Raw genomic sequence first — 24674 nt, forward strand, 5'->3', positions numbered from 1 at the left:
ATTTATAATTCATATCCACATGTGTAAGTATGATTGCATGTATCGCATTAAAATCTCCCATTCGTCTCTGGTGGTTTCTGGTTAGATATGTAACAGAAGTTCGTTGAAATTGGCTACATGCAGGTTTACACGCGATGCCGAGTACGAGATGAATTATACAAATTAAGTACAAGAAAGTTCAGTGTTCAGTCGCTTGCCTGGGTTTGAACTTGTAATCATTGGTTCAGATGAACGCGGTACCACTGGGCTATCTCGGTTTCAACTTCAACGTGGACTAGATATCTGCCCGGGATATATTCTTATAGTGCACGATTGAACCCAATACCTTAATATCTGTAACTTGCCTAGTAGCTAATAGACAAAGCAGACATATATCTCAAACGCATATGCAAGAGATTAGAGAAGGTTTTTGTCCAGCATTATGACGTATATTGGCTGTTACTTTAAAGCAAAAGTTAAATTAGTTCGCTAGCCGCTCCTAGTCACTACTTTAAAACAACGCAAGCCATTACCTGGGTAATCTAGGATTTTAACGATACGTTAATTAAGTTTAATGTCTGAAGACAAACATTGTTTACGAATTTAGGCTCAGTTAAGTTGAAACACGTTATAATTTCGAATTTGAAATTCACTGAACTTCGTATCATAATCATAAAGCAAATTCAGTCTTACGAAAATATAAACGTTGTGATAAATGTATTTATAGTATAAATAATTTACGATTGTCATAGCAATAATTTTAGACCAAAGTGGATAAGATTTTTATAACGAATTGTAGTTGAATAAGATCTGAGAAAAGTGTTCTGCTAAATACATCGTATTGTCAAACATTCTTTGTTTTAAGCTACGTTTTGAAGAAAACACATTTTAATACGCTACTAATAACGGTTATGAGTCAGCCTAGAACAATAACATTTGTTAATAATAAAAGATATCTTTCATAACTATCTGAAGGATATTTACTGGCAATTTATTTTTATTGGTTTTAAAAGTTAGTTTTTATATAAGGCAAAAAAACCTCCAGTATACATTATTACTTTACATTTAAAAGTTTGAGTTCCTAAAATATTCATTTGATTGTGATGATACCTATATAGTTTTCAGAACCAATATAAAAAAGTGTAACTGTTAAAATATTCATGAGTATTGACGTAAAATGACGAGTTCTGACGTCATCTGACGTCCCCTCTCCCTACCCTAAGCAAAGCGGTAAGATGTTTACATTCAACAATATTTTTTCTTCGTATACATTCCCTTTAATATAAACATTTCTTGTAGCCCCTGAAGCGATGTCAAAAGGAACAAATGAGTGTCAAAGTTAGGTTCTTGAGTATACGCTACGCTTCAATTATAAAAATGTTTATATATATCGCTAATATACAAAATAATGTTCATATTATAGAAAGTTATAACAGAATATTAATTTTTATATTTTGTAATTTACAACCTGAGGAAAAAGTTTAAAAATAATGTCCATTATCGATGGTTGAGAACTCCAATACACTCGTTATGTCATTGTTGTAGATATAACTCAAACGACACAAGCTGACAAGCTGTCGTAATGTTTCTGGTGGAAATTTTTTTTGAGCAAATTTGCATTCAATGTAAAAATATAGTATAAACGCAATAATTCATACACACAATTTTCAATTAAAATAAAGACATTTAAAATATATATGTTTTTCAGTTTTAAATTAATTCGAAGGCGAAAGTTATCGATTTGATTTATTGAAAATGAATATTAAATCGAAATTTATAAAAAAAATATTTTTAGAATTGCATTATATAAAAAGTCATACTAAAATAATTATTATTCTTCTTACCTTAAGCAGTTTTAAATTCCAATTCCAATACAAACAGGATATCTTCACTTCTGAAAAGAATAAATAAAATAAATTAATATATCTTTAAGACTAAATAACAATATAATATAATCAATGTATTTTCTAGTAATTGTAATATACACAATATTAATACAAACTTCAAACATAAACTTGCTTTTACAATAAGATCTCAGAAAATATTCAATATGTTTCTATTGTTATATTAAAAATAAAACCTTAAAGAACATTTGTGTGTTCAAAGTTAACGAATTAATAGGTTGCACGCCTTGGGAACGACACGATCGCCGCCAGGCCATTTCAGAATGAAATGTTATAAATAATTTATCGTTGTTAACATATTTTTCTAACAAAAAACCAGCTTTATATTTTTCATTACCTCTTCTCGAGTCTGAGGTGTTTTTTTCTGGTGGTACAATTGTAAAATCAATAATTGCAGCATCATTACTCTGGTTAACTATTTGAAATTGAAATCAATGTACATACATCCAAGATCTAAAAAGAATCAAGCTCATAGTTCTAGTTTACACCTAATACAAATAACTGATAATTTTACACTGAAATCAAAATATATATCATTTCTTCGATTTAACACAAATTTAATTTAATATATCAGTAACTGAATTATATGTTTGTAACATAATATTTGTTGAGCTTTAAAAAGAAGTATACATATTAATACAGTTCTGATAATTGCAATAAAATTACAAATTCATAACTCTGAATGTGAATATGGTCACAATCACACCTAAACTAATTTGCATACAGATTTCAAATATAATTGGGAAATTTTATTATTCCTATGATTTATGGAAATTTACTGTTATTCAGACACTACTTACATAAGTCTACAACAATAGAAAACGAATTTACTTATAAAATTATTACAATACAAAATATATACTTTTTTACACTTCTTAAAGTACATAGAACAATTCATTTACCTAGTGAATAGACTACTTTAACTTAAAAGAAAATACTTATTATGAAAGAAAACACTTTTATACCATTTAGAAAACAACAAAAAGAAATGAAAACAAAGGAACGGGGCTTAAAGCTTATACATTTTATTCGGTGCAACGAAGTGAAAATTCTTGTAAAACTTATGAATACATTAGACCCAGAACGGACCCAGATAGAGTGACAGTTTAAGTTAAATTGTTTCTCCATATGTATTTTGATTCGATTCTTTTCTTATATTGAAGAGGATACCAAAGAGTTTTTAGAGTTACGCAGTACTGTTCGTACCCACATTTTAGCATTGGCTTATACACATATAACAGACTTGCGACCCGCCCCGACTTCGCACGGGTACTTGATATGTATCGTTATATATGACTAAATTACATAAGATCGTTATAAATTGTAGTCCATTTGTTATTCTAATTTAAAACCTATATTACTGCAAAATTTCTTCAAAATCCGTTCAGTATCTTTTACGTTAAAGAGTAACAAATATACATACAGCCATCCTCAGAAACGTTTGCATTTATAATATTAATACGATATCATCAGACTTTCTCAGGTTTCTTGTTTTTTGTTTTTGTATGTTTTTTTCATCGCTGATATGTTAACGACAAATAAATAATAAATAAAGAGCAAAAAATAAGATATATAGATACGAGTTCATGATAATGTATATTAAAAGTATACGTATATTTTCATTTATAATTTTAAACAAATACCACAAAAAGATAAAGGTAGAAATACATATATATGTCAATATATAAAATTCTGTATTTATGTACGTAAACAGATTGTTAATTGCTGTATAGACGACCGCGACCGTAAAATATCTTATTAAATATTAACCGGTGTCTACCCACTTTTTACTCGTCCCAAATTTAGGCAGCAAGCAATTTCAGCGCTCACACATGAATTTATAATGCACCCAGACTCGTTCCTACAAAAGTTCTCGTGGGAACAACAAACAGGAGGCTGTTTTTGTTACGGCAATTAATTCAAGAAAAATATCGCATTAAAGAATTTGTACTTATATTATAATTGCGAAAGTAACTCTCTTTGCCTGTCTGTTTGTCGTTTGTTCTTTCACTACTAAACCACTGAAATTGATAGGTTACTTTTTGAAGGATATAGGTTACTTTTTTTGCCTAACATATGACAACTAAACCCTTAAAATGCGAGCGAAGTCGCGAGCAAGAGCTGGTACTTTCTAAACAATTACAAATATAACGATTAATAATTATTAAAACCTCTTTTAATGTATTCGTACCATCCAAATTAAGTTTTTATCGTCATGCAATAATAAATCACTCAAACATTTCTTAAAAAGTTAATTTAATTATATTTTCAAAAACAAATTTATTTAATTAAACTGGCTTGTGTACGTTCGCCAAGTACATAGTCCATACATAAAGTAATTTATCCTTATTCAGCTCTGTATCAAGGAAGGGTCGTTAAAGCGGCCCCAGCTAAATTCACACCCTAGTAAATAGCGTACAGGCATCTGATTTCATCCCATGCTCATCAATTTAGGTGAAGGTAATCTACGAACAAAGACGAAAATATTTAACTAAAGTACAGAGGCTACTCTGCACATAAAGTATACTTAATGTTATACACTAAATTGTCATTAATAAGACCTTTTAAAAATAAAAATAAATTTAAATAAATTAAAACACTTCTAATGTCACAAAAAAGTTTTAAATATCGAAACACTTATTTCCAATTATCAGGTACATTACATATTGATATTAAAATTTAATTTTGAAAATGGAACTTTAAATATATTTTAAATAAAATTCATTTACAAAAAAAACGAGCTCTGTACACCTGATAGAAATGTAACCTTTTTGTGGGTGACAGTTTTCATTTAAACTTTGAACGAAAACACCAAAGAAATTTAAGTTACAAAAAATAAGCAATTTAAATCATTTTATTTAAACACATAATATATTTATTTTTATATATAAATATAATAAACCAACAGCATTTTTACATACGACTCATATCTTATGAATGTCTTTATGTAACAAAACATGATGTGGGTAAGCGTGGTTAGTTAAGCTTGGGATGTGTTGAAGTTCGGCTCATACCGCAGGAAATTAATTTTCATAATTAATGAACAATCTTCTGCTAGTGGAGAAAAGTAATCCCGTCTCGTTCGTTATTTATAAAACTAAAGGAATTTAAAAACATATTTGAAGGAGTTTAACGTTCTCTATTTTTATTTAGACAATGGAATGATCTTGTTTAAAATTCGAATAAAGCAGACATAAAGAAAATATATATCTTATAGTCTTCTATCAATGAAGTGTCAAGAATTTATAGATATAAAATGCAGTATTTTCATTGGTTGAATATGAATGCCTGCTTAAACTGTAACTCTTCAGGCTTACAATTGACTTCAAATTGGAATAAAACTTTTGTTTGGTATGTGCTATAAATGTTCAATTATAAAATATTCTGCAGAGTTAACTGTAACCCCTTCACATCAATAAGTTCATTTTTAGCACAGATAAATAATACACGTCATATATATTTTTGTTATTAGACAAACGTGTTCTAATCACAACGCTCTATTTTTACTTTTTATAGATATCCTCACGAAGATTAATGCCGGCTCAAATTATGATCATAAATCTGTAATTAATACTTTAAGAGTTATGATATAATTATCCTTAGACGTGATTAGAATGGTAGATAAAGGTATAATAAACACTGTATAATTAAAATAGTTTTATGAATAAAGTTGTATTAATTATTATTTTAATCTTATTCATCTTAACAAGAGAAACTGTTTTCAGAATCATAAATCACCTGATAATAATAAAAAACGATTTTGTTTTACTTAATCAATATCAATGTTTAATTATGTTAACGTAATCAGAGATATAATCTGTACCCGGAATGTTTAATAGTTCACGCGTGTAAAAACCCAATGGGTAGAAATTTTATTTGTTTAGGAAGTACCCTTTAAGTTAAAACAACTCGAACATGGCTCACTCTTTGTACCAGATCATGTTACTATACTACACTCAGAGTATGAATGCTTAGTAGTAAATTAATTAATATAATGGAATGTTGCAACCTTTAAAAACCTATTTCAATCTAATCATACAAAAACTAATCATACATTCCCGAGTAATATATCCTTATTAGAATATTGCTAACAATTAAAAAAAACGGTTACGTTTACGATACAAAAATATGAATTTTGTTACTAAAATACGAACACTTTACTCAGAACTTTGTTCTGTGTTATGCGGTATTGTCTTAATTTTTACCGGATCCAAGTTACCTAGCAGACCTAGTGATATTATATAATCATTGTAAAAACATATACATGGATTTTAGTATTTAGTTTGTATACTACAAATAAACTTTATTGTTTTTAGGTCGTATGAGATTCTTAACCTCATTGATAATCCTGAATCAATCAACTTTGAAAAGTAAATATTGCGATACTTTTTTTAAACTGGTTGTAGTACACACAGTAGTAAATTAATTAATCAAGACTAACTTATCATATTTTTGAAAAAACAAAATACAATACTTAGCATATAAGCTATTAGAATATAAAGATATACACGATTTATTGTAAGTATTTAGAAACCACGCAGAATGTGTTTATATGTTGACCATATAATAAAGAGAGTACTTTTTCTATATACAATTAAATGTACTTCTATTATGTAAACAAACTTTAACTTTTATTAATATGGATATATTATAAGAATCTAATATATGAATAAGAGCCAATATAGATCGATAGATAGAATATATATCTTAACCTAAGTAAACTAGTTGCAAAATTTCAATACGTTCAATTTCTTTTTCAAATACACATATCAAACCATTAAGCTTGTGTGTTGCGGAGAAATTGTATCACATGTAAATCCCCCACAATGGAGCAGCGACGGAATTATCCCGTAATCTTTAACAGAAAAGGACTTTGTTCAACAAGAGGTTATTTCACTTTCTTTATATTACATTTTTAACTTTTTCATTTGTCACTTTGAAGTGACAAACATATTATGCTTCGTTTTTCTTCTCTGCATTTTCTTATCCAGTTATTTATCAACTAGAGCCGAGGTGACCCAATGGTTAAAACATGTGCGTCTTAGCCGATGAGTGCTGGTTCAAACCCAGGCAAGCACCACTGAATATTCATGTGCTTGATTCATCTTATGCGGTGAAGGAAAATATCGTGAGGAAACCTGTATATGTCTAATTTCATAGAAATTCTGCCACACTTGTATTCCATCAACCCGCATTGGAACAGCGTGGTGGAATATGTTCCAAACCTTTTCCTCAAAAGGAGAGGAAGACTTAGCCCAGCAGTGGGAAATTTACATTCAGGCTGTTCTTGTTATTATCAACTAAATTATTTATATTTACTCGTCAAGATTTATTACCGTTTCGCTCCATAGAACTTATTAAATATTGAATTTAAAGTGAAACATTTAAGATAAATATTATGTTTGCCGTATTTACACCATTCAGATCAAACAAACTTCTCTTTGCGATGTTCTGGTCAACATATAGATATATATTTCTACAAGATAGTACAAATATTTGTTGCGAACGGTAATGGAAAGTTATCGTGTATTAAATGTTGTTATTGTATGTTCCAATTTCACTTAGGTTGCTAATCGGAAAACGCTCGACAAAACATCACCGACTGACAGTAGAATATAAACGTGTCAGCTTCATGCTGATGGTCGGTAATATTGTAGGAAAATTTCGAGGACCTCTCGATAACTAACGTTTGTGATACTTCATCGCCTGATCATATAATATTAAAAATAGTTACAGGTCAATCAATCCAACGAGTCGAGATGGCCCAGTGGTTAGAACGCATGCATCTTAACCGATGATTGCGGGTTCAAACCCAGGCAAGCACAAAATGTGTGTTTGACAAATTTTATCGAAATTCTGCCGCATATGTTTTCTAGCAACCCGCATTGGAACAGCGTGGTGGAATATCTTCCAAACCTTCTCCTCAAAGGGAAAGGAGGCCTTTAGCCCAACAGTGGGAATTTATAGCCTGTTGTTGTAAAAAGGTCAATTGTGAATATACGATACTCAACACTATCTTTTACAGGTTTAGTAGCGTTGCCGTTAAATGTAATATTTCATTTACAGCTCTATCTAAAGAGTAGAATGCATTGATCGTTAATCCTGTCCCCGAGTGCCAATAGTTTATCCATATACATATTATGTCCTGTTTGTACCTATGTGGTATATTGTATAAGACGCTTGATAGCAAAACTGTCGCTACGAAACTCCCGGTAGATAAGAGGATCGAAGGTTATTAAAGTTATTTATAATTAAAGAAAAACCAATAAAAAGTTTTGTTTAAGTTTCCTTAAATTTTTTTTTATTAATGTAGCAAGGGACTATGCTGTATGAAAGTTACGCACACACAAGAACGGTGGCGTAGAGGTGCTACGGCATGAGGCAGTGCTATGCCGCTAGCCATCAATACACGTGAGTCAGTTTTGCAAGCCATTAGAAGCCATTAGAGATTTTTTATCAAAAAGAAAATATAATCTTTAAATTTTATGTATTCAATAACATTCATGATGGAACAAATTAACAACTGTTGAGATTATATAATGATGTGATATTTTTTTTTTAATAAAAAACCCATATGAATAAATACTATAAAAAAGTTCAAATAATGTTACGCCACATAAAAGAGAGAAAGAGAGATAGGTCGTCTGAATCGCATATCTCGTTTTCCTTACGTAATGATCTACAAGATTAATCTACTGTATGAAAGAAAGCATCTATGTAAAAGTTTCTGAATTTACTAATCGAAATACTTATAATATTGTCATTAGCCTTAAAAGGCAATATCAACAAATATATTCATTTCATATAGAACATTAAAATTAAATTAAAATTTGTGTATACATATTTCCTTCTGCTCATTTTTCGTTTTGTTTTGTTTTTTGTTTCACTTTTGTTGTTGTAGCGAGTAATAGTAATTAATAGTTAAATTAGCACGTAGTGTTTGCTTTTAAATGATTTTACATAATCTTTGTATGCATATCATTTAATTGTATATTTATGTTAGAATGACAAATGTAAAATCGCTAGCAAACCCATTAAATAAAATAAAATAAAATAGACATAAAAATTGAGGCATTAAATTTGCGTATAGAAATACAGAATACGGATATCACTTAAAAGCTTTTTAAGTGTACAAAGCACATTATATTTACAACAAAGGTCCAAGATAAACACCCGGCTCGAATTTCTAAAACAACTCAACAATATTCAAGTGTATATTTAGGCTTTTCTCTCCACACTGTATTCTTACTTATATATAAATGTAATAGAAAATGACGAGTCTGACATCGTGATCAATTTACCACCCTCCACTAACAAGGTGCGGGAATTAATACAAATATTCCCACTTTACACAGATATAAAGAGCTGATCCTGAGATTAAAACACCTGAATCTTATGCTAAACGGTGAATGAAAAAACATCCATTTCATTGCGACAGTTACCGGTTGGTTAAAGGGCAGCAGTAAGAATAGTGTTCGGAATTGAAGGTTGAGTGAACTAGTGTCACTACTGGTACCTACAAGGGATCAAAGTCTTTTGATAGCGCATTGGTTATATAAGAAATGATTACAATGCCTTACGGCGTCAAATTCTTTGAGCAGTTTTGATTTACCACCCAGTGACTCATCTGTCCAAAAATTTAAAAAAACAAATTCAACAAACTATCATATCTACTGAAGAAGTTCAAGTCATAATTTTTGCTCATAATAATCAAATTAATTAATAATACCTTGATAGTTCTAAATAAGAATTAAAACAAATAGATTGATCAAATCATATAAAGTTACACGATGCTCGTTAACGCATTATAAAGCGAAAACTTCCTATTTCCTTCTAATTAAAATATATAAGTACTGGCTATCCGTCCCAGCTTTGCAAGGGTAGAATGAAGGTCGAAATAAAATGACTAAATTGAAACAAATATACAGACTTTTTATGTTTGTTTATCTAAACATAAATTCTTGTGGTCATTTTTATATTTAAGTTTCATCACTATCTGAGGTGAAGTAAAAGTAACTTAAATTAAACTTTTAACTTAAGTAAATTACCTACCCAATTGAGGAGAGGGTTTGGAACATATTCCAATCTATCTGAGGTAGCAAAACATTAATAATAATTTTATATTAGTAGCATAAGTATAATATATTATGCTAATAACCTTATATATAAGAATTATATATATATATATATTTTATATAATTCTTTATATTATGTGTCTGTAATCCATGTCCCTAGCTTGGTGGTGAGGAAACCTATATGCGTCTAATTGCAATGAATTTCCACAATAAGGGAAATCTTCGAAAATATTAATTTAAATAATTGCTGTAAGGCCACACAGGCCAAGGTACAATAAATTTAAAAACCTTCAAATTTAATCATTCTATCTATTAAAAAACCACATTAAAATCCGTTACGTAATTTTAAAGATATACTACTAAATATACACACTTTGTTTTATACTAAGTAGTGATAAGCCCATTTTAATAACTATGAACAGTAAATGTTATCCATATTCATACTGGTCATACTTGCATCGATAGGCCTTCATTTGTTTTTTTTTTCCGTTGAAAGTTTAAAGTGTGTCAAGCGACTGAACAATTTGAAAACGACTGCGCTCACAGCTGATCTCTGGACCGTTTGAACAATGTTTGCTTAAGCGATTGCTGTGCGATAACAATATAAGCGAACAAAGTCGTGCGAAGTAGAGTAAATTGTTCGCTCCCGTTGATCAAGTTATCTCTTGTTTCAACCGACATCACGATAAACAATCCACAAGATTAGACAGGGCGACAGCGCAAAGCTTTTACCACGGCCGGCCGTCCGCAACTAACGACAAAGCTTCATTTGAAATGGAAATTTTTCATTTTCTACACTCCATGGTATAAATAACAAGGCTAAGGTAAACGTTAGCAATCATTTTTATAAAATACATACCGTCTTTTGTGATATTTCATTAGTAACATTTGAAATCAAGTCATTAATTAAAAAGTATTAATTTAGATGAGAATAATTTGCAATGAGTTTTTAAATATATACAAATAAACATTAAATATAGTAGCTGTATAAATCAGGACCGCGCGGAATTATAGTAATTGCTACTGCATTTGAACGTTGAATACCAAAAAATAATTAATCAATAAATAAGCAGACATCTAAAGAATCGCCCACGTATAATTCGAATAGGTCGAAAACCAGAGTGGGTTGAGAATATTGCAATAATACCACGTCATTATTCAATATTAAGTATATATTCTTGACGTGCCTTCTACTCGGTATTTCTTTTATAACATGGCTTTTAGTTGTACATAATGGAAACAAATTAATCTGCTAGACTTGAGTAGGATGTACAATACCCTCAGAGTATTGTTAGGCGTGATCGAGATAGGCCCTTTATGTTTCGATTGACACAGCACTTAATGTATTCCAGGAAAATTATGACGCTAAGACTCCCAGTTCCTTTTTGTAAAATATATTAAAATAAAGACCCGTAAGCACTGAGACTCTTCTGACTTTTTTAATCATTTGAAAAAGGAACTAATTCCATCAGGCTTTATTATTATTATTTATTATTGTTTATCCTAATCTGGTTAGTGGATGCTGCCTCAAATAATATCTATTCTTAAGAGATACAAGAACAATTACACCGAATATATCAGATTCGAGTAGGGAATGAGAACATAAGAGGAAGTTTGAAAGTGACACCAATAGCTGAGAAGTTATGTGGAGAGCGGCTATCATGGTTTGGGCATGTTATGCGGAGGAATGAGGAACATATTTTTAAGATGGTCTTGAGCATGGATAAAGATGGACGCAGAGATAGAGGATAACCGAAAAAACGATGGACGGATTGTGGGAAAGAAGATATGGTTAGAAAGAATATTACTTGTGAGATGACGTCCGATAGAGAAGTATGAAAGGATAAAACATGCTGCGCCTAACCCAAGTAGAATTGGTTATCCCAATTCTATTTGACTAGATTCCACTTTGGAAGGAGGATGATGATAATCAGATTAGTTATCAAAGTTGCCGCATGAAAAGCGAAAGCAAAGATGAAATCTACAGAAACAAGGCGGCGAAGAGAGCGAACGACTACAGGACCCAATTACAGGAGCGCATTACCTTCTTCGACGTAATGACACTTACTCCTCGTTATCGTTACACTCTGTGATCTCGTATTACCTGAGAAAAAACTAATTTTTGAAACGCTATTTCGAAATTTACATATATATATATATATAAATACACTTTTATTATTAAACTACTATTACATTCGTAGTGCAAAATTGAATGACTCGCATTTCAAGAAGGGATTGGCATTCATTATAAAATAATTTAAAATATTTATTATTTTCAGATCAAAATATATTTCTCGATTCAGTGATAGCTTTTTATTATTTAATTTGAAATACGAATCTAGAAATTTTAGTCGAAAATAATTTACTTTACGAATTACGCTTATCGCAAATATGGTAAAGTACTAAAAATGGAATGAAACCGAAATATCGACTGCATTGGCTAAATATACAATTAAAATAAAATAACCAAATGTACTTATAATTAAATAAGACATACATCGTTATAAGTAAAGTTCAGTCGAGGTATTCTGTGAGATATTCCGTCAAGCGTGAAATATTGGAATGTGAAATGAGACATTACAATATTATAAAATTTAAAGGATACATGTATCCTATAAATTATAACTTAGTGATAGGGCTTAGTGCAAGCCTGTTTGGGTAGGTACTCTTTAGACATCATACCGCCAAACAACAGTACTCCGTATTGTTGTGTTCCAGTTTGAAGGGTGAGTGAGCCAGTGTAACAACAGACATAAGACATAATAACTTAGTTCCAAAATTGGTGGCGCATTGACGATGTAAGGATTAGTTAATGTTTCTTATATCGCTATTGTCTATGAGCAGTGGTGACCATTTACCATGAAGTGGTCCATATGCTCGTCCACCAACATAAGTCAAAAAAACACCTAAAGTCAGTTGTCAACATTTCAAAAATGAGATACGAAGTGAATTCTTAAAGAATCGTACTACTAAATTTAAATTACTCAGTTAAAAGTTATAACAATAAGGAACCCAACTGCAAATCGAGAAAAAAGAAATAATGAATTAGAAACTCGGAAGTCCTTACACTGTCTTCCATAACAAAAACTGCAAGCAATCAAAGAAAGTTTTGCAATCGTGTTTGTAAATCTCTCACTAGCGAGGCACGACCTAAGCGACCGCCTCGCTCTGTGCATAAAGTTATCGAGCAAACTTATTCATTGTTTCCAACGTTTTCCATACGTATTTAATAGTTTCCAATGTCCCATTTATACAAGACACAAAATGTCACTGTTACTTAGTTAATTATTTGTATCGCAAACATGTTGTAACAAGTAAGCTTGTTTCAAAGTATATTCAATTTAAATCATATTATATAAGTAGGACGTGTCAACTCTTTTGACTTTTGTAAATAAAAACAGGGCACTTCATTCTTTTGATTAAAGTCACGCAAGTATTAAAATGTCTGGTAAACTTTCATATCTGTGCTAACGAAACTAGTTAATCCCTGCTATACCTGCCACTATAAAAATATTTTGATAAACATGCCTTTTAATTTCAATCATAATAAGCAACAGAAGTTTTAGTACGTTGAACATTAAACTTAATAGTTAAAAAAGTAAAGCATAAACTCAATGCATAATTACTTTAAATTAAAACATAAACTAAAGCACGTAAACTTTATAAGTAATCGCATTATTAAAACGAAACTTAAATAAAGAGAGCTCGTAACTTTATTCAGAACTCGTTTTATGTATATTCGTAATCATTAAAATAAATTTAAGTATCGAGTGGATTAAGTTTGATATCAGCGAGCGGTACTAACCTTTAACACGGCCGTCTCGTGCGGAGGTCAAAGCTCAACTGTCAAGACTGTCAAGTGTGCCTTTGTCGAAGAAACTCCGACTACCCAACAAGCGTTCAAGCAATATTTCTCGTGAATAGCGACACGAAACTCACCGTTCATGGAGGAGCGCGGTCTATTCACTGAATTACGACACCATTTTATTAGCTGCCAATCCGTCTTCCATTTGAATAATATGGTAGAAGTCTTTTCACGTTCTTTGATATATACTGGATCTGATTTTTTTTTCTCCTAATTTCTTTGTAAAGGCTGTGAAGTGAAATTGAAAAACGCCTACTCATAACGATTTCAGACACGGTTATATACGTTTCTTATAATTTCACGAGGAAGCCTTTTTGAACTTTGATGGTCGATATTGATTTTTTCGTTTCGTCAGAAAGAGATAAAACATTTGAGGAGAGAGATAATGTAATTGAAACCGTTGAAGCGACAGGACTGAATTAGTAAAACGATAATATTTTTGGGACTTTACAAAGGTAAATTAAACAAAACATATGTATATCACATATTTAATTACTTTATACGTTATGTTATAATGTTACTAATATGTATTATCAGTAATTATGAAACGGTTTTTTCTCATTCCTATATCGAAAACTAGCTGTTTCCCGCGGCTTCGCTCTCGTTATAGGGTTTGGTTGTCATGAACATGTGTATACGCTATATTTAAGGATGTTATTCTTCCTTTATCGCTGTTTTGTTTATTTAAAGTTTTGATATGTACCTGCGTTTTGTTTATTTTATAGTTATTTTATTATTATTGTATAAGTGTTGACAACGAATACCGTTGTACGGATAAATCCAGTGGGGTTTTTGTTACATCGTTGTCTGTATAAACAAAGCATGTATACTCGTATTCATAAATCGAAAAAAAAGTGTAAGGCAAAAACAGTACCTTTGTCCTTCCTTGGAGTTGAAAATTGCTTTATACCAAATTTCATCAAATTCATTTCATTGGTTTCACCATTATAATATTAGTATACATTACATACAAAATTAAGTTTATTCTCATAATCATGTTTAAAAATAAAAAGCTCCAAAAATGTACGATTTATAAATCTGCCTGTTAGTTAAAGCTACAAGGGTTTCGATGTCATTCGATGCCCTAACAATTTCCCTACACACTACACAGCCCAAAAAGTCGGGTCACAGATAACATCACGTACTTTAATCGAACATTTACCGAAGTGTGTAAGCTGAGTAGTATACTAGGGTTTAATATAAACCGGTATTTTTAATATTGCCCTCACTTGCCGTTATATTTTACTAGTAGTCGACTTTTAGGGTGTTGGTTGTCATGTGTTAGAAAAAAGTAGCCTATGTCTTTTCCTGGAGATCAAGTTAGCTTCATACCAAACTTCACGCAGACAGAGAGTTACTTTCACATTTATAATAATAATAATGTACTCGAAGATTATTATGAGTTACTTGATATTACATTGTACATATGTAATGTTACATTTATATTTATTATTATAAACACTTTACATCGAATGGGTAACGAAAAATGTAAATTTAAATATTTTTTTTTAGTACAGTTATATTTTTGACAGTTATAGTTTGACACATGAAGATTCGTGACGTGGCATTCACTGATTGGTCGAAATATCAAAAGTAAGAAATGAATATGTAGTTGTATTGATCAATAACTACATAAAACAATATATCAACAGTCGTTATGATAGACTCGACATGTTTGCCAAATGAATTTAAGTGTCTGAAATATTGATGAGACAATTTAGACCGTGTTGAGCCGAAATATTCTATCTCACTGTAATTACTAATAAAAGTTTTATTATGAATAATAATAAGTGTTACAGTCAATTTTAAATATTTATTTTAACATTAAGAGTTACATAGTGTTATGCAAATTATTTTAAAGATATTTCACACATTTTCTTATTGTTTTTAGGAAAAATTTCTGTACTGAAAATTTATAAATTTTGGAATTAATACAGGTCTACAATGTAAATAAAATTATTTTAATTTCTCAATAACAGAAAAATAATTTAATCGTTTATTAACGTTTTTGGGTATGTTTCGTGGAATTGATATGAAAGAATTATTAAAACGAATGGTAGAAAGAGAATATCGTACGCGTTTAGATCGAAATAATTATTAAATAAGCGATAAATAAGCTAAGGCGTTCTCACTACATCTTAATAGTTACATAAATATATAACGTTTAAACATCTTCCTGATCAGCAAAGATAACGTTCTTCTGGGTATTTTGTGGAATTGGTTGAAAGGAATGTACTTTATAAGAGATCTCGCCGTCAGCGCCATTCTGATTATATCGTTACGGACGGTGTGCGAGGTGCAACTTTATTATGAACCAAATAATACAACGGACGACGATAATTTCATTTCGAATTTCCATTTGTATGGTAATATTAATCAGGGGTGAACTGATTGCTGCCGGTGCACGTGTTTCATCAAAAGATTTTCATAATTATCTTTCAGATCACCTGGTCTAAACATATTTTTAAATTAATTGATTTGTACTTGAAGATTCAATGAAAGCCGAGATGGCCCAGTGGTTAGAACCCGTGCATTTTAAACGTAATTGCGGGTTCAAACCCAGGCAAGCACATTGCAAATTCATGTGCTTAATTTGTGTTCAAAATTCATGCCATGGAAAACATCGTGAGGAAATCAGTATATGTGTAATTTCATCGAAATTCTGACACATGTTTATTCCACCAATCCGCACTAGAAAGGAGTGCTGGAATATGTTCCAAACCTTCTCCACAAAATAAAATAAATTACAGGCTGTTGTTGATTAGTACTAAAGGCTTCGCATACGTAATATGAGTGCAGAGGCGTACATTCGATTACAGTCGCTAAAAATCCATCATCGATAAATGTATCAATTTCCAATTCCATATAAGATTTTCTGACATTTAAAAATATCATCTATAAAATTATTTATAAGCGAAACACCTACAAGTTTTATTTTTATATTTGATGGATTTTTAATAATAATTTGAATAAATGTTTCGTTAGTCTATTGGATTTAATTTAAGATTCAAGATTTTGATATCCTGCATTTAAATATAGGTTTTTCTGGAAAGCAATTTCATGTAACAACCTTTTGTAAGTTTATCTAGTGCAAAGGCAATAAGCAACAGCCATGTTTCTTGCACCTGACCCCTTCGGTACAAGAAGAGAGTGCGGGAATCAAGAAGTAAATTTATGTTTGCATATACACCTACTGCTCTCTGAAATATCTCCTACCCAGCTCTATCAGCTTGATAACCAAGACATTCTCTATCGAAACAAGGTTTATTAGTAAGAAATATATATATATATATAAATATATTAAAGACATTCTTTAGGGAAGGTTTTGGCTATATGTTCTCTTTTTAAATAATTCAGACCTGTTATAAAGTTCGTAGTCTATAAAGAGTTGCTATTAAAACTATTTCCAGCGGTAACATTATTTACAAGCTGACTGCCTCAAGAAAGCAAACTTTCTAGAAGCTCGAACTATAACCTTATTTTAACCTTAAGCACACACACCGACAAAGTTTGTATTTGAACTGTATAAAACAGGTGAAACATGTCTGAAACATAGTATATACAGTTTCTGAAATTTAAAAAGTAACGAAACGTCCTCTCTTTTCGTTATAACGTCAAAATCAAAATCAACTTTATTCAAGTGGTCATTTATAAGCACTTTTGAATCGTCATTCAACAATTAAGTGAAGCTACCACCGGTTCGGAAAGTGGATTCAACCGAGAAGAACCGGCAAGAAACTCAGTAGTTACTCTTTTTCAACATTTAAATAATACAAAGTCATGTTAGGTAATAAAATTATTTAAATTTAAAAAGTCTTCTCAGGTTAATTATTGTTAATATATTAAAAAACTAGTTGTCGCCCGCGGCTTCGCTCGCCATATAGGGTGTCGGTAATGTGTCAGGCAAAAATGTACCCTAAATCTTTGCTTGGACTTCAAGTTTACTTCATACCAAATTTTATCAAATTCGGTTCAGCGGTTTGGTCGTGAAAGAGCGACAGATTTGCATTCACATTTAGTAAAGTAAAGTTAAGTAACAGCCTTTCAGCTGAGATGGCCCAGTGGTTAGAACGCGTGCAACCCGCATCGGAACAGCGTGGTGGAATATGTTCCAAACCCTCTCCTTAAAGGAAGAGGAGGCCTTATATCAGCAGTGGGAAATGTTTCACATTTACAATTTAGATTAATTTATTAGTATAGATTGTTCTTACTACAGTATCGAGAATTTGCGAAGCAAGCAACAGCAACAGTAGCCTGTAAATTCCCACTGCTTGGCTAAAGGCCTCCTCTCCCTTTGAGGAGAAGGTTTGGAACATATTCCACCACGCTGTTCCAATGCGGGTTGGTGGAATACACATGTAGCAGAATTTCTATGAAATTTGTCACATGCAGGTTTCCTCACGATGTTTTCCTTCACCGCTGAGCACGAGATGAATTATAAAGACAAATTAAGCACATGAATCAGCGGTGCTTGCCTGGGTTTGAACCCGCAATCATCGGTTAAGATGCACGCGTTCTAACCACTGGGCCATCTCGACTCTTGAATTTGCATTGACTTTTCTTATTCGCTTTTGTTACTTGTCTTTTGTTTTATAATTTGTGTTCATACTCGACTTTATATTTAATAAGATAGAAAGGCTAACTGTTAAGCTTCAGCGATGGTAGTTTTACATTTTTTCTCTTAAAAAACGAAGTAAGAGTGCTCACAACATCATATTGGAATAAATAATGTAAGATTATATTATATATACATACATATAGTGGTTTCTTGAAGTACATTGTACAAGTGCGATGAATTTTGGATTCTACTCCGATAGGGGACTTGCTATTGTCGTCCGAACGGTTACATAGCTCTCTCGAGACATGTGAATCCTACATTGCTCGGAGGCAAAATCTGTTAGATGACAAAATATCTGTAGGAATATCAACCATAAAAATATTCTCAAAGCTCGTACCGACCAAGTTTATTCTTACACTCAAAGTAAGCGACGATAGCAAGCGAATATTACAACTACACATACGTATATATCAACAAGCAAAAACTATATAATAATAATATATAACTATAAGAACAAAATATAATTTCCTCTGACCCTATTAAAATGATTTTCTATGGGATTCGTCACGTGTTGTGTCAATCGTTGCTATCAAATTTTAATAGCGCGTTTAGATTGAACTCTAAAATAACAACCAAATTACTACTATCAAATTAAAAGTAAAATAAATTTATATGATTGTTTTTTAATTAAAATAATACAATACTATTATTGTAATTGTCATATACGTACGTACTTGTATATATCAATTTTATTAATTTATTTTATGTATCTGTTATTATAATAATATTATTTTCTAACATCAGTTATGTATTTTCTTTATATATTTTATAAAATTGGTAAGCAGATAGACTGAGGCGTAGTAAGTATGTAGTAAGTGGTCAGAATGACTTATAGATATTGTCGCTGTAAGAAAAAATAAAAAATCCAGACATAACACCAACGCGCTACCTAGTTATACTATAATGCCATGTCCCTTGTTCCTTTATTCAATATGGAACCATTACTTACTTATTAATAGTCTCATCAATCAGTAAAAACATACCCTGATCTGAGAAGAACCGGCGAAAGAAACTCAGCGGATCTTTTAGTAAATTATGTTATTTACATATATTAAACATGAATAGAAATAGCCAGGAGGCGATCGTTTAATTCCGAAGATGTATTTTTTTATGGTTTAAGTTGGCGGACGAGCATACGGGCCACCTGATAATAAGAGGTCACCAGCACCCATAGACAATGACTCTGTAAGAAATATTAACTATTCCTTACATCGTCAATGTGCCACCAACCTTGGAAACTAAGATGTTATATCCCTTGTGCCTGTAGTTACACTGGCTCACTCACCCTTGAAATCGGAACACAACAATACTGAGTACTGTTATTTGGCGGTAGAATAACTGATGAGTGGGTGGTACCTACCCAGACGGGCTTGCACAAAGCCCTACCACCAAGTACATACTATAATAATAAATACAAATACTTTATTTTGATAATTGATTCATATATCAAAGAATGGTTAATACTTCTATCAGCACCAGGTCAATGGTTGATGGTGACGATATACCGACAGTTGGGGTATTTACCGTTCCACATATACATATAGTATATAAAAAATGTCACAAGTTATAAAACTTAACCCATAATGCACTGGCAATGTACAAACCAGTAGCGTAACTCTAATATAAGTTGAGTACAAAGCAAACCACACATAATATTATTAGATGTTATAAACGTGGAACCTCAAAGATTCTCAAATGTAATACGTACAGAAGTTGTTCAGAGTTTCATAATAAATGCATTCCGACGAGCACTTCGGATATAAATATCGTGCAAGTTTATAAGTGTCGTAAACTTTGAGGCAACTATAAGTAACGGAAACTTTTGATATCTATTATCTGATAATAAATTTCATTGGTTAGAAACATACATTGGAATGGCTTTGCAAAGGAACGTCTGCACCACGTTCCTATCAATTAATTATTCTAGCCACAAACAGGAGTTATCTGTTTGAGTGAACTAGTATGATTCAAGTGATATATATAATAAATATTGACAACATCACATACAGTACTGATCCCAATGAAAGTAGCTAAAGCACTTGTGTTACGGAAAATCAGAAGTACCACAAAGTCACACTTAGACCAAAACCAACATAGAAAACTAATGAACATTTTCTAGATCGACTCGGCCGGGAATCGAACCCGGGACCTAGGAGTGGCGTGGCCTAAATAACTTTTTTTACGACGACTCGGCCGGGAATCGAACCCGGGACCTAGAAGTGGCGTGGAGAACCCAATAAAACCGGTGTACGCATAACTCGACCACGGAGGTTAATAAATAAAATAGATATAACATCTAAAATCCCATGATCAGCAACGAAGGATATATGTAGTTATACTTCCTACAGTATCCATTTCGTTGGGGACCACTTACTTATCAAATGGCTCTTTTACTCGACTTTCTTCGTAAATTTAATGAAAAAAGTTTCGACTTTAAGTCAGCTTAAGCGGCTGTAAATGTCGGAGTGATTTATTTAATTCTGTGTATTTCGATTATTAGGTTAGGAAGGAAATATTATAAGTGTTATAAGGGATTTGAACATATCCGCTACATACATTACTTGGTGGCAGGGCCTTGTGCTAGCCGTATGGGTAGGTACCACCCACTCATCAGTTATTCTACCGCCGAATAACAGTACTCAGTACTGTTGTGTTCCGGTTTGAAGGGTGAGTGAGCCAGTGTAACTACAGGCACAAGGGACATAACATCTTAGTTCCCAAGGTTGGTGGCACATTGACGATGTAAGGAATAGTTAATATTTCTTACAACGTCATTGTCTATGGATAATAGTGACCACTTACCATCAGGTGACCCATATGCTCGCAAGCTATACCCTAAAAAAAAAATACGAGTTATATTAATTTTGCGTAGGTTAAACCGCAGGCACAGCTAGTTTGCTCTTAATATAATACAGCATAGCATATCATATGGATTAAATTCTGTATACTTTTTAATCTAAAGAAAAGCAGTGCATCATATTACTATAACATTATTTATTATTAGCTGAACCTGTGGCTTTACCTTTCCAAAATTTATTAAACTCATATGTAGGGATGTGTCTAAGTTTACTGAATGGAGAGGTGAATTTAAAAATTATGCCTATATATCCTTCTCCGGGACTCAAAAAATCTTCACAACCGAATTTCTTCTAAATCGATTCAGTAATTAAGGCGTGAAGAGGTAACGGAGTTACTTCTGCATTTTTAATATTAGAATAATTTTTTTAATCAAGAGCCAAAATAGGTCTTATAAATCTTAATCAAAGATTTAGGGTTCCGACCCGATGTTATTTAAAGTGTTTACAATTTCAGAAATTAACTCATACTAAAAGAAAACAATATAATCCTATAAGCGTCTGATTAAATCTGATGAAATAAACGTTCTATTTTGTAAGCAAAAAAAAACAATACTGAAACATTCCAGTAAAATTTATAGATAAACAAAGTCATAGTACTTCCAATCTAACCACTTTTCAAATTTACATTCGCTGGCCACAATAAATGATGCAAGATCCACTCTGTTTTATAACGTTGCTCTCGTAAAACTCTAAGGCGGAATCACGCTTTACGACGTTCTCTGTACGTGTCAATAACGCCGCGAATTCATGTTAAAAATACACAATATTTTAACTTCATCGCATCAAGTTGTCTTGACGAGATATTGCATGCGATAACTGGAATTACTGGATAACTGGAATAACCAAGACGCGTCGTCAGTCGTGTTACAGTGTGGATTCCACATGAAAGTCTGCCTGACACATTTTATTAACGTCCTTGTTATTGACATTTTGAAAATCGAACACGGATTTTTTTTTATTTTACATGTATGTATGTTCGCGGTAAACTCCAAAACTACTGAACGGATTTTCATACGGTTTTTATTAATAGATAGAGGGATTTATAAGGAAGATTTAAAAATAAACTTCATTAAGATTTTTGTGAAAGTAAGTTGATATAGAATGTCAATGTTATACACGTCGGAAATAAAAATATAAAAAAAAAACTTGTAACTTGTAATAAAAATACTATAACTACATAACATCTGTTACATAAAGCTAAATTTATAATGATACACTTCTGTTTCCAATGAGTGACTTACGTAAGGAATCATTTAACACTGTAGATACGTATACCGAGTATATTTGGCAAGGTAAATTGGACCCTGACAGCCATCCAGCCGGCACTCGGCTTACCGCATGACTGCACCTCGTTGCCCCGTCCAATTGCCACTTGCAACACTCAGAATTTATTTTCATAACTTAATAGAATAATAACACTATGACACCGCTGTTCAAACATTTAGCTGAGATACTGTATCAAAAATAATAGCTGATTCAACAACAAAACAAAAGTATAAGAAAATACAATCAATTACACAACTAAGTGTGTAATACACATTTGTTCATTAATCTATACATATACTAAAATTGAAGTGTCTGTTTGTAATATTAAAATAGCCCTTTTTACGTAATGCATATGTATTTATTTACGGTACATATACCAAAATAACATATTTTTACAATTTTTGTCGGTAGTTTGGTCTGTCTGTCTGTCTATGTTTATGTTCCGATTAATCTCTGGATCGGCTGGACCGACCGACCGACGGGACATTCACGTTCAGATGACTGATATAATTGAGAGTAACTTAGGCTACAATAATTATTTTTGTTACATTCTAACGCATACAAGTTCGTGGGCACAGCTAGTTTTTATATAAAAACATACTCTAAAACGTTCATTAAAAAATAAAAGAACATTTTATTTCAAAACTAAGGAATATCTCGTAAAATCACAGACTGTAGTTGTAATGAATAAAACATTCCATTTTACATAATATGAATGACAAGAACGAATGGAATTAATGAATGAACTTATTTAACGTTCCGTGGCGTCGTCGTCAATGTAAACGGATGAGATAATATGACAAAGAAAATGAATATAGCAATGAAAGATTCGTTCATCACATTTCTCTAATCCAATGAATGAAAACTTAGAATATACCTTTGGAAGGGACAAAAATAGCCCTCAGTTTTTTATTGAAATGCCTATTTTTGTTCAATATTGTAGAGAAAGATCATTATCATTGCATTATAAATATCATTTGGGATGTACATTGTTATATTACAAGATTGCTTTGTGGTATGTTTTGAACCACATAGGGTACCACTCACTCATCAGATATTCTACCGCCATAGAGCAATACAAGTGTAATACATTGGCATTGCAGGGATTGGTTACTATATCTTGCAGCGCGAATGTCTATAGCTTCAGGGGTGACCCCTTACCATAACGTATGATACGTCAAACAATAAGGAACGAAAGTGTTTTGTTCCTTTACGTAATAGAACGAAGATGCTCACACTATATCTTATATCTTATATTTTATATTTTATGATATATCTAGACGCCATATCTTATATTTTTAATGACAGACACGACGAAATAATTCAAAAAACTTGAGAATAATTAAAAGAAAATATATTAGTCATAAAAGGCTCGTGTGATGACAAACACAAAAAAATATTTTATATACTACCGCATACAATAGAAAGAGACGGAGAGACAGGAAAACGTCGCCTTGGGGGGGGGGTCTGGACGCATTTTCCTTACGTGATTTGTGCCAGTTCACTCCACGGTGAGCCACGTAAAACTTCGATCCAATAATGAACAGACTTCGTAAGGAATTTCAAGAACAGGAAGTATAATGGATAAATTTACAAGACACATGAGCATCCCCAAGTAAATAAAATAGGAAATTTCAAGGCATGGCAGTCGCTTGACTGAAAAATGTTCATTTCATTTATTTTAGATACATTTTTATTAGATTTAATAATATGTGTAATCGTATAATTCAATTTGTGCAAATTACAGACAAAAAAAATTATACAGGCAAATATTTGTCCAATTTGCCATCGATTACATTTTAGTCGGTAAAGAAAGTATCCGGTTCTATTTTTCGTTTGTAAATGAACAAATGATTTTTTTCAATTATTTTTCCATATTCGATGATCAATGTAACGGATATCTCCTTTGTCACGAAAATGTTTGATGTAAATTTGATTCTGTTAAACGAAAAAACAAGAAGGGTTCTTTTAGACGTGCTTACACAAAATAAAACTGTCAAATCCAGTCCCCGAGCTAACAATTACGATGCAGGCAAAAGCGCACATCGACGTTGCCTCTCGTAAAAATTGGATTACTCGTTAGCCTCCGGTTAAAAGAGAATGAAGGTT

The 24674-nt window shown here is 31.8% G+C and overlaps 1 protein-coding gene across 1 annotated transcript in view; it reads right to left on the reverse strand.

Annotated features, from left to right (window-relative positions):
* LOC124533537 (slit homolog 1 protein) overlaps nt 1-24674 on the reverse strand; it is a 124080-nt gene that overhangs the window by 61913 nt on the left and 37493 nt on the right. Inside the window, exon 2 of the mRNA XM_047108891.1 lies at nt 1824-1873. The gene's annotated coding sequence lies outside the window, so the exon portion shown is untranslated. The remainder of the gene's footprint in view (nt 1-1823; nt 1874-24674) is intronic.

The sequence above is a fragment of the Vanessa cardui genome, chromosome 11 (assembly GCF_905220365.1).
Source record: "Vanessa cardui chromosome 11, ilVanCard2.1, whole genome shotgun sequence".
Taxonomy (NCBI): Eukaryota; Metazoa; Arthropoda; class Insecta; order Lepidoptera; family Nymphalidae; genus Vanessa; species Vanessa cardui.